Source organism: Petaurus breviceps, unplaced genomic scaffold (assembly GCF_028583685.1).
Source record: "Petaurus breviceps papuanus isolate PSGF00001 unplaced genomic scaffold, PetGlider_PUasm1.0 154, whole genome shotgun sequence".
Classification (NCBI taxonomy): Eukaryota; Metazoa; Chordata; class Mammalia; order Diprotodontia; family Petauridae; genus Petaurus; species Petaurus breviceps.
The window spans coordinates 15,886,655-15,898,519 of NW_027185715.1; the positions used below are offsets into that span (position 1 = coordinate 15,886,655).

At 37.3% G+C, this 11,865-nt stretch overlaps 1 long non-coding RNA gene across 2 annotated transcripts in view; it reads right to left on the reverse strand.

The window, feature by feature from the left end:
* Positions 1 to 5,371: 5,371 nt before the first annotated feature.
* The window catches only part of LOC138155938 (uncharacterized), a 131,569-nt gene continuing 125,075 nt past the window's right edge, over positions 5,372 to 11,865 (reverse strand). Inside the window, exons 3-4 of one of the 2 annotated variants that reach the window (XR_011167030.1) lie at positions 9,589 to 9,733; positions 5,372 to 8,431 (exon numbers count right to left, since the gene is read on the reverse strand). This is a non-coding gene — a long non-coding RNA (uncharacterized lncRNA). The remainder of the gene's footprint in view (positions 8,432 to 9,588; positions 9,734 to 11,865) is intronic. The other variant, XR_011167031.1, reaches the window with a different exon arrangement.

Consider the following 11,865-nt stretch of genomic DNA (forward strand, 5'->3'; position numbering starts at 1 on the left):
CTGCTTATTTATTTGTTCTGTCCACATATCTGTGCATATCTCCTGTGATCAATATAATGACAAACTCTTGTAGAATTGTGAAAAAACTTGGGAATCCCTGATTAGATCATTTCTAAGGTGACTTACCAGTTCTAATGTTCTAGGGAAACTCGGTTCACTGATTGAATCTATTTTATTGACCTTTGACATACAGAGGCAGTGTGCATAGTGGAAAGACAGGCCATGAAGATCTGGGTTCAGATTCCACCTCTGACATACACTGGTACTATAACCTTAGGTAGAATAAAACTAATCAATGACACCAGGCAATTCTGACTCTAAGTTTCAGAGAAGATAGCTAACTACATTGGTTAGAGGAAGCTTTATCATCATTGGGGAGTTCTCTATACCTATGAAAAGGTCTAATTCCTTTCTTTATATACCATAAGAAAGGGAAACACAGATAATCTGACAACCTTCTAATCAGATAGTGAAAGGATTCCAGACATGTTGGGATCAGGAAATGGTCTGCCTAGTTGTTCACTCTTCCCTATTCATTCTATTAAACACCTCAGATATGGGAGTCTCACTGTTTTGGGACTGCCTTTAATGATTTATAGTTTATTATACAGAATTGCAGGGTTGGAATGGACTTTAGATATCAATTAGTCTATCTCAAAGCTGGAAACATGAATCTACCCTTTCAATATCAGCAACAGCCATGGTCCTCTAACCCCTATAAATGGAGGTAGTTTTCATTGGTCCAGATGGACAAGTAGTAGTGGAAGTTTAGGGCCAGTAAATAGGGAGAGCTCCAAGTGTCAAGACACATGACAAGTGTGAGGCTGGGCTACCTGTAAGTTGCCCCAAGAGACCAGTATAAGCAAAAAGCAAGATACCAAAGATGGCTCAGTTATATCTCTGCCTCTTGGCAAGATTCCATTTCTACCCCCTTTTTCAATAGGGGAAAGTTGTTGAGTTTTGTAGTCAGACAGTGTAGGAGCTTTCAGGACATTTGTTGAGTAGACTTATATGCTCAATTTACCCAGTTCCATCTCATTCCTCAATTGAGTGGCATGGATACCATAAATTGCCAATGTCTATTAGAGATTATTTGCATTAGATTCTCCTTTATAACATACAGCCCTTAACTTGGAGAAAGGGAATTCAGATGCTATGTTGGCAACCACCAACTTTTAGAATTATAGAATTTAGAGCTGAAAGAGGCCTTTGAGGTCATCTAGTACAACACCTTCATTTTACAGATAAAGAAACTGAGGCCCAGAAAGATTGTGACTTACCCAAGGTCACTCAGGTAGTAAGTGGCAGAACCAGGATTCAAGCACAAGTCCTCTGACTCCCAGTCCAGTTGCATCAGAGGTAAGTCAAACATTTTGTATCATATATCGCTCTTCTACCAAGCTTTGGATTAAAGGTGAATACAGTTCCATTTTTCTTGATCTTCATTATTCTTTCCCCTTTTGCTTTATTAAGATGGTTTCCTGCAGTTGGATTTAGTTTTAAATTTATTTTTGAGTTTCTTTTAAACAATGGAATTTTGTAGTAGACTTCCATTTCAACTGTATTGGCTAAGGTCAACTTATCTCTATTGTAATTATAATAATTTTCTGTCTTCATCATCATTCTGAGTGAAATAAAAATGAAGTTATCAGATTTAAAGAAGCAGGGGGAAGAGAGAGGAGAGAGAAGGAGTTAGCTATTTGTAGTGACCATTGTTCTTCTTTAGAACAGTGTTTCTTAAACTTTGGAACTTTTCAGCATATTTTGTAAAGTAATGAGTTTGCCATTGATAGACATAGAAAGGACAATTTCCATATCTAGTGATGTGTGTGGGAACTCTGTACTTGAGAAAAGTGGAGAGGAAAGGGCATAGAATAATGAATAGAGAGCCAACCTCAAAGTCAGGAAGACCTAGGTTCAGGTCCCATGTCCGATTCATACTAGTTATGTGACCCAGGGTAAGTAACCTAACCTCTCTTTCCCAGATGGTTCTCTAAGGCTAGAAGCTGCTTATGTGCATTAGTAGAAGTTTCCTCATTGGGAATTCACTATACTTATGAAATCACAGGTGGAAGGTGGGCAAGGTTGGTGCTTTTAAAATAATGTGAAAATGAAGAAAGAAGATATACTTCAATTGAACCCAGCATCAGACAGCTCCCTTGCCACAGAAAATTCAGACATACTTCTGGCCAGATTGTTATAGAGGAAATAAAATAGAGGTAAAGGACACTCAGTCTCTTTCCTTTCCCCTTATTGGCAGATTCAATGTTTGAGGGAAAACTCTGTTCACTGTGACACACTAATAATATATTTATAAAGCAACTATATTCCTAATACACTTAGCTGGGGAATACCATGCTGTAATAGATGATTAAGGAGGGCTTCAGCCAGGAGAATAATGTGGATATTGGGTCAATATTTTTAAAACATGGAAAGCATGAGAATGAAAGAAAGTCAGCAGTGCCCTGGGTCTCACATTATAAATAGCAGGTACAGCAAACTCATTTTAACTTGGGGGAGCAGAAAAATTGGGGGACTTGAAAATGAAGAACTGAATAGAAGGAGCTATTCTAATGATTATGAAGGAATTGTGCTGTTTATTTTCCTATCAAGGGCAATGACCTAATGTATGTGTATATATGTGAGCTCTTGGTGGAAGAAAAGGGGAGGGAGGGAGGAAAGGAGGGAAGGAGAGACAGAGAGAAAGAGAGAGAGAGAGAGAGCGCACCTGGATTTTGTACTTGAGTAGTCAAGAGGCTTCTATACGCTGTCTTATTAGAGAAGATAAAGAATTTTTAGAATGAAGGAAATATTTCAAGAATGAAGTTAGATAGCAAAACAGTCTTGGGTAGCAGAGGGAAGGGGAAAACTAGGCATAAGGCTGGTGAATGTAAAAAGAAGAGGAACAAAAGAGGAAGGAATAATAAAGCATTTGTATAGCACTTTGCTTACAACAACCCTGTAAGATGAGCAGTGCTAGTATTATCATGCTTATTTCACGTAACAGGAACCTGAGGTTTGGTAAGGTTAAGAAATTGCAGTCATATAGCTATATATAAGGGCAGACCTAAACCTTGGTTCCAAATCCGTCTCTTTGTCCATTATACCACACTCCTTCTCAAGTAAGACATTCTGAACTACTAGGGCTTTATAACAAATAGAAATAAAACTCTTTCCAAAATAAGTGAACTGGGAATTTCTAGGGAAGGAGCTCCCCAGAATGATAGAAAGGTTCCATAAACACCAGTAGATGAAAGGAAACCTTCCATGCATTGTGGTAAGACTGATTCCCTGCCAAAAGAAGTGTCCAATCAGGAGACAGCCTGTTTTTCTAGAGCACAAATCCAGTTTATGAAGACTGCTGTTGAGAATTTATCAAACCTGACCACTACCACCATCTTGTGGAGAAAACATGTCTTTAGAAGAAAAGGATTCTAGAAACTATTAAATCCTGGATTAGGAAACAAAACGACTTGAATTTTTATAGTTTTTCCCCCATATTAAAGGCTGGGATTTTGGAGGAGAAAATAATTAGTTTTTTTTTTTTTAAGCGATCGGGGTTAAGTAACTTACTCAAGGTTACACGGCCAGGCGTTTTCTGAGTGGGTGCTAAGTGTCTGAGCCCAGGATTCGATTTCCAGGTCTTCTCAAACACTGGAGCCGGTGCTCTTACTCGCTGTGCTACCTGGCCGCCCCTATAGAATTAGTTTTGAAAAACGAGATAAGGGTTGTTGGACCATATCCTGGTTAGTTACAGAATACATCTAAAGAGGACTGGGAAGAACTCATTTGACTGAAGGTTTATAAGTATGATTAAAGGATTTGTGAATTGAAACTAGATGGGAGAAGGGGAAAGGAGCCCTGACAAAACTATAAATTTAGTTAATAAGTTGGACAGTAAGTATGACAAGAAAGAAAACTAGCAGAGAGGTGCCCGGTAATTCAGAGAAAATAATTGGAAAGAGAATTGAGAACAATGCTTCTGGCCCCATATAGATATAAACAATGTTTAGATATGCACAATTAAAGAGACTTGAGAATTTAATGCTAGAAGGTGGATGTGATACCATAGGTATCAGTGAAATTTGGTGAGATGGGATTCATGACTGAAATATAGCAATATCAGCTGTATTAGCCTGAGGGGGAGGGTTGTGATTTTTTTTCTTATTTAATCTTTTGTTTTTCCCAATTACATGTAAAAACAATTTTAACATTCTTTTTTTTTTTTTCAAAATTTGAGTTCCAAATCCTCTCCCTCCCTTACCCCCTCTGATTGAGAAGGCAAGTAATTTGACGTAGGTTATACATGTGTAGTAATGCAGAACACATTTCCATGTATATCATTCTATAAAATAAAACATAGGCAAAAAGAAAAAAAAACAACCCAAGAAAAATAAAATAAAGAAAAAGTATCTTTGATCTGCATTCAGGCTCTACCAGTTCTTACTCTGGAGATGAAAAGCATCTTGTACCTGAAGTCCTACAGAATTGTCTTGAATCATTGTATTGCTGAGAATAGTTAAGTTATTCATAGTAGATCATCATACAATATTGCTGTTACTGTACACATGTTCTCCTGGTTCTGCTCATTTCACTTTGTATCAGTTCATGTAAGTCTTTCCATGCTTTTCTGAGAGTATCTGATCATCATTTCTTAAAGCACAGTAGTGTTCCATCAAAATTATATACAACTTGTTCAACCATTCCCCAAATTAATGGACATCCCCTCAATTTCCAATTCTTAGCCACCACAGCAAAAAAGCTGCTATAAATATTTGTGTACACATAGGTCCTTTTCCTTTTTGTTTCTTTTATCTCTGGGATACAGACCTAGTACAGATATTGTTGGTCAAAGGGTATGCATGGTTTTATAGCCTTTGGGCATAGTTCCAAATAGCTCTTCAAAATGGTTGAACCAGTATACAACTTCACCAATAGTACATTAGTGTTTTAATTTTCCCACATCCCCTCCAACATTTGTCATTTTCCTTTTTTGTCATATTAGCCAATCTGACAAGTGTGAGGTAATAATTGCTCAGAGTTGTTTTAATTTGCATTTCTCTCATCAGTAGTGATTTAAAGCAGTTTTCATCTGACTATAATAGCTTTGATTTCTTCCTCTGAAAACTGCCTGTTCATATCCTTTGACCATTTATCAATCGAGGAATGGCTCATTTCTTTTTTTCTTAACTTTTTTGGAAAGAAATAAATTTTATTGGTATTCAATTTAATAGCTATTCAAAAACAAATGCTGAAATACCTCATCAAAAGGACTATCCTTGTTAAGTGGACAAATGCAGAATAGGACTTAAAATTTTTTTAAATTAGGTTGCTCAGTGTCAGAGAAATGAGTTTCTCACATTCTAACCGTCTAGATAACTGAAGCTCACCATGTAAAGTATCAATTGAAAAAATTTAACCATTTTATATAGAAGTCTTTCTCTAACTGTATCTCATATTCCCCCAACCTCTTAAAAAGAGTAGACTTAACCCTTTCTTTGACTTAGGGTAATGATGACCCAAATAAATTATTTGCTGTATTGTACTGTGATTAGAGGGAGAATAGAAGCATAGTCACGGAGGTTTACAGGATTATTTATCTTTAATTAAATGGTAATGATTTCCCCCCAGTTATTTTCCATGCTTTTTATATTACCTTTGTTATACTTGCTGTTATCAATGTTCCTACCCAAAAGGAGCCCCTTTATAAAACCAGGGTGATTAAAAGTGTGTCCCCTCATAAGCAAATGGGTTTTGAATGAAAGTATGAAGAGTATTTCAATGAACCAAAGGCATGAGTCTTATGGACCTTGTGACACCTATTTTGGCTGTTCGAAGGTCTCTTTTCTTGTCTTTTCTCCTGCTTACTGCCAGGTTCTTGGTGGTGTTCCAGATAGTTGAAGTTGCCGCATAGGCAGCCTCCGAATAAGTGAGTTATTAACTGTATCCACATCAGCAAAGCAATGTTAGCATGGACTTGGCCAGGATGTGGAAATATCCTCATTACACAGAAGTGGACATCATAATGGTATTCACTGAAGTGAGATTCGGTTATGCCAATAAGAAAATGTTGGGCTTACACCAACAGGAGCTTCTACCGACTTCTCGGCTGGTTTCTCTTCCTTGGGAGCTCTAGTAGGTGTAGGTTCACAAGATGCTGCAGCTGGTGTTGGAGTGACAGATGTAGGTGTAGGGGTGGTAGCCAAGGCAGGGGGAGGAGTTGGGGCAGGAGCCCCAGATGCCACTGCAGACGAACTAACCGTAGTGGTGGTAGCACGATTGGATCGTTGTCTGGAGCAACTGCTACTTTGGGTTTTGTCATCATAGCCACCACAAAGCTCTTCTTATCAATCTTGTATTCTTGGAGAGCAGTGTCATCGGTAAGGATTTTGCCTGCATAGATTCATCTTTGGCTGCTGGAAAAGCATCCTTTCCCTTTTCAGATTCGGTCTTCTCTTTCGGTGCCTTAACCATGGGCTCAGGGTTGATGTCTATATAGACGAATAAATTGGGCTGCACCTTTTTTACTTTATTCTATACAAAATAACTTCCATAATCATATGATTTTAAGTTTCTGAGCATGACTGGAGGGTGGTCAAAGTAGCCTCGACATCTTCTGGCTGAGCACCCTCTGGTGACCAGAATGCATATTGCAGCCTCTTAAGAAAGGGCTCTCTCCAATAGAGCCCAGAAATAGGACTTAAAAGATCACTTCATTGATGCTTCAAGTAGAGAGCCTCCTGTGGGCAATTCCAACATTGTACGTCCTCACTAGATAATTATTACAGTGATATTGTCTGTAGAAGTGGGAGAGTAGCAGCACACAACCCTAGGATTCTTATTAGGAGAAGTGGTTGTATACAGTATCGTTAAAAGATGATTGTTAAATCAGTATACACCACCAGCTTCATTATTGCTAAATACAAAACAGAATGGATTTAATTATATCTTTCAACACCCTCTCTTACTGAACATGCCTATCATGAAAGAAATGAATTGTTCTTTACGGTTACTGAAAACATAGCATTCCCTAACACCTTGTTGAGTTAAAACCTTCTCACAGTTTACTGTTTTAATGAGGTTATCTTCCAGAAGTTCTGAAAGAGAAATGAAAGAAGACATAAACCAGTTTCAAGTTCATTTTATCTAAAAGAACCAGTCCTACTTGTTAAGGCAGTAGAAACAGTATTGTAGCATTGTCCTAAATTTTAGATAAACAGAACTGCAGTAGAGAAGGGACTGTTCTGTCATTCATCTCCTTCCAGACGTAAGTGGAATGCAGCACTTTAATCAAATTGACTTAAATTTCTATATCACAGTAAGGCTTACAAAGTGCTTTTCTCTCCATAACACTATGAAGTAGGCCGTTATCCCCATTTTTCAGATAAGAAAATGGAGACTCAGAGAGGAGATATGAATCATCCATGTGCAAACTTGTAGTCAATGTTAATGTCAGAACTTAAAGCCAGGTATCTTGACTGCAGGGCCAGGTTGCAGAGTGCATGACAGCAGGTTGAGGGCTATCCATTTAAAAAATCAGGAATAAAGTTAGGAATGAATGGAAATCCTTTTTCATTGTGTTTTTCCTTAGAATTAAAAAAGGCAGTGAATTATTATTATTATTATCATTATTGTTTTGGTTAACTTCTCCTTAAAGCACACTAAGAGGAGAAGAAGACTAGGGAATTGTCAGAGTGAAATGATTTGTGCAAGATCGCTCAACTTTCAGCTAGTGACAGATGAAGGATTTGAACCCAGATCTTCCTTCAACCAATTCCAGCTGTCTAGCCAATGCACCAAGTTGACTGACCACATAGAACAGCAGCTTGGAAAAAAAACCATAACTTGTCTCACTGGTCAAAGAAAATAGTCAGGTCTAGAAGTAGCATAAGCACACCTTGCAAATAGAGATTCTGGAGCTGAAAGACTTCAAGATTCAAATCTCAGCATGGATACTTCCTCCTCCCTGTGTGACCTTGGACAAATCACTTTACCTCCTTGGTAACCATTTGATGGGACAGTCACTGCCAGTTCAGGATTTTATCTTACCCAGATTCACTTTAAGATGTGGTCTTTTCCTAGAACTGAAGAATTTCAATACTTATGATTCTTCACACCCAAACCTGAATATCATGGAGGTTTTTGCAATAACCAGACAAGTTTCCTTTCAATTTGAGTGTCCCTGAAAATCTAAAAAAAATAGCCAGGCATTAAACATCACCTTTTGAAAACTAGGTGCTTCATTCTATGCCAACTTTATTTGAGAAAATAATTTTTAAGAGCAAAAAATACAATATTTCATTTGAAAAAGCTTCTTTATAAGCAGATGAGTCATGATGAGTTGAAGGACTTAATGGTGTCAGGTTACAGATGGCAACTTTTGAGATATTTGGATGTATCTTTTCATAGACACTTGTTTCTCCCGCCAAATCTGCAGAGAAAGGTAGAAGCAGCAATTAAAAAGTGAGCAAAACTACACTTAGATAAATCTTCATTTTTATATGCATGAATATGGAGACATATAGTAATATTTATGATATGTAATTATATATTTCAAAACAGAAAAAAAATAAAAACCCCAATTAGTTCTAATAGAAGTCATTCATTAGACCTTCACTTTCTTATTTTCAAGAAGATTGGGGTATTAGATCTCAAAAGTTTCTACCAGGTGTGAAACTTCTGTGATTCTTAGTATTGAAGCAACCAATAAACAAATTCATTATTCCATGTTCTGACCAAATTAGATTCTTAAGTGTCCCCAGTTCTTGTCCCAATATCTACCATCTCTGTTCTTTTTAAAATGGTGTCCCCTATGCATAGAATGGTCACTCACCTCTGCCCTGCCATTTTCACCATATAAAATCTCCCCTTTCCTTCAAAGCTCATCCCATGTCACTTCTTCCTTGAAGCTTCTCAGGAACTACCCAAGTGAAAATTATTTCTCCAAATTTCAGCTGATGGGTTTTTTTTTCAGAGTGTCTACTTTGCATCTAACACAGTTTATCTTGTTTCATAATCATTTAAACACTTGTCTTTGCCTTCCTATTTGGTAGGAAGCTTCTTGGAGATAGAGATTAACTCAAGCATCTAATACAGTGGATTTTGTTACTGAAATGAATTTGATAAACAGTAACTACTGAAGACCTTACCCGATGCAGAAGAAATCTATTCAAAACATATTGATATTGCCCAAAGAAGCATTCCTCCACCCTACCTGATGCCAGTCCATATTATTAGAGGATACCACAATCTTCCCATTTACCCATGTTTTCTACCTAGGATTGCTTTCTAACACCTCACTCCATCTCATTCCCCTTTTCTAATCAGTTGTCAAGACATCCATTTTCCCCCCTTGTAATATCTCTCATATATGTTCCTTTCTATGTTCTGACAGTTCCATTATCTGGTTGCAGGTTCTTATCACTTCACACCTTGATTGTAGCAATAGCCCTTTGGTTGTTCTCCCTCCCATAAGTTCCTCCCCATTCCTTTTCATCATCCATTCAACTATCAAAAAGGTCTTCTTAAAACACAAATCTCATCATGTTACCCCCTATCCAATCAACCACTCCAGTGATTATAAATTACCTCCAGGATCAAATCCAAATTCTTCTGTTGGGCATTCAGAGCTTTTCACAAGCTGGAAAGTAGGACTTTGCCAGTCTATATAGCCATTCAGTTCTAAGTCTCTGAATCAACAGATGCAGGAGGCAGTGAACTGGGAGAACAAGACCTAAAAAGCATAGGGTCTCATGAACTAGTACAGACCACAGACCTCATATTTTAATATTTTGAACAATATTTCATTTCAGATCCTGTTTTGAGCCCTGCCAACATGGGCTTAATGCTAGATGCTTTGTGCTGAGAACACAGCCAGAGCATCACTGGAGGGTGGGCAGAGTAGCCCTCTACATCTTCTGGCTGAGCACCCTCTGGTGACCAGAAAGAAAGGGCTTTCTACAATAGAGCCCAGAAATAGCACTTACAAGATCACTTGATTGATGGTTCAAGTAGAGAGGTTCCTAGTGGGCAATTACAACATTGTACTTACTTATTAAATAATGATTACAGTGATATATTGTCCAAGATAACAGGTTGAGTATCATCCATTAAAAAATTCAGGAACAAAGTCAAGCATGAATGGAAGTCCTTTTTCATTATTTTTTCTTTCAAGTTGAAACAGACAGTGAATTATTATTACTATTATATATTATATTATATATTATTTATTTCATAATTATATTATGATATATAATTATATATTAAATTTATTATTATATTATATATAATATATTATGTATTATAATATATAATATATGTTATATATTTATATATAATTATGTATATCATATATTATATATCAAATATTATATTTATATATAATAATATTATAAATATTATTACATTATTTATATTATTAAAATATAAAAATATAATAAAAATAACCATTATTTAACTCATCCTTAAAACAAGCTAAGAGGATGCTAGAAAGAACCATCTTACCAGGAATTCTACCTGGGCAAAAGTGAACTAGAAAAAAAAAGATTTTTATTTCACATTATTTTGGATGGGTGACTTGGCCCCTAACACAACTGAAAAAGGGTTACTTAGTAAGGTGCAAGAATATGCTCAAGACAATTACAAACTTTTATACCCATCGTGATTCAAATTTCCCCCCTTGCTCTCCATTAGCTGGACACAACCTCCTGAACCTCCCACTTCATGTTCTCCTCCCTGATAGGTTCCCCCTCAAACAACTTGTTAAGCGTGAGTGCAAGCTTCAGATGCTTTACCTTATCAGAAGCCGGGTTCTACTAGGTCACAGCTCTGATTAGAACTGTTCACCTCTGACTTACATTCTGTTACCACTAAAGACGGGGAGGGGTTTTAATCCTATAGAAACATAATTCCTTCTTTTGTTTCCCCATGAATTCCTCCTCTTTAATTCAAATTTTGTTTCCACATCTTTAATACTCTCACTCTCTTTGTCATATGAATTCTTCCCTTTATCCATCTCCCCTTTAAGTAGGAAGGGGAAGAGGTTGATTGATATTAACAAATCAAATGGGGGACAGTCCCCTTAATAAATATAGACATGGAGACCCAAAGGAAAACAATAATGAACAATCAGTTGTCCCTTAGAGATTCAGAAGTCTCCTCTCATACAGCTGACTGGCAAGGATCGTCATCTGATGAAGCCTTCTGGTCTGCGCACTTGCTCTAGCCATCTCCAGCACAGCATCTCAGCATCTTCCTGTCACCTTGTAGAAATCCACTTCCTTATGTTCATTCTCCTTCAAAACTGCTATACTTATCAAATTAAAATTGGAACCTTAGCCAATTGTCCATTATTCATCCCCCCAACAGAGGATGAAATTCCCCTAAAGAATTAATAACAGACTCCAATACATCTCAATCTCAATCTCAAAACTTCCAGAGAATGCTAAGAAGTCTTCAATCATCCTAGTTTATTCTCTAACCTGAAGGCATCCCAAAGTCTCTTCCCCTTATCTTGAAATACCATAGACCCCCCCCATCCTGGGTCACAAAATCTTCTTTTTCTCCTCTATCTTGTGTCTCCTATCCTGTCATACATCTTTAACCCCCATAAGACCTCTATCTAAGCATAATTCCCCAAATATCAGGGTCTCACCCAGAAACTCAGGAAATTCACAGTAGGGACAGCTAGGTGGCTCAGTGAATAGAGCCCTGGGTCGGGAGGACCTGAGTTCAAATTCAGCCTCAGACACTTAACACAAAAAACTAGCTATGTGACCTTGGGCAAGTCACTTAGCCCCAATTTCCCCCTCCAAAAAACAGAAGAAGAAGAAGAAGAAGAAGAAGAAGAAGAAGAAGAAGAAGAAG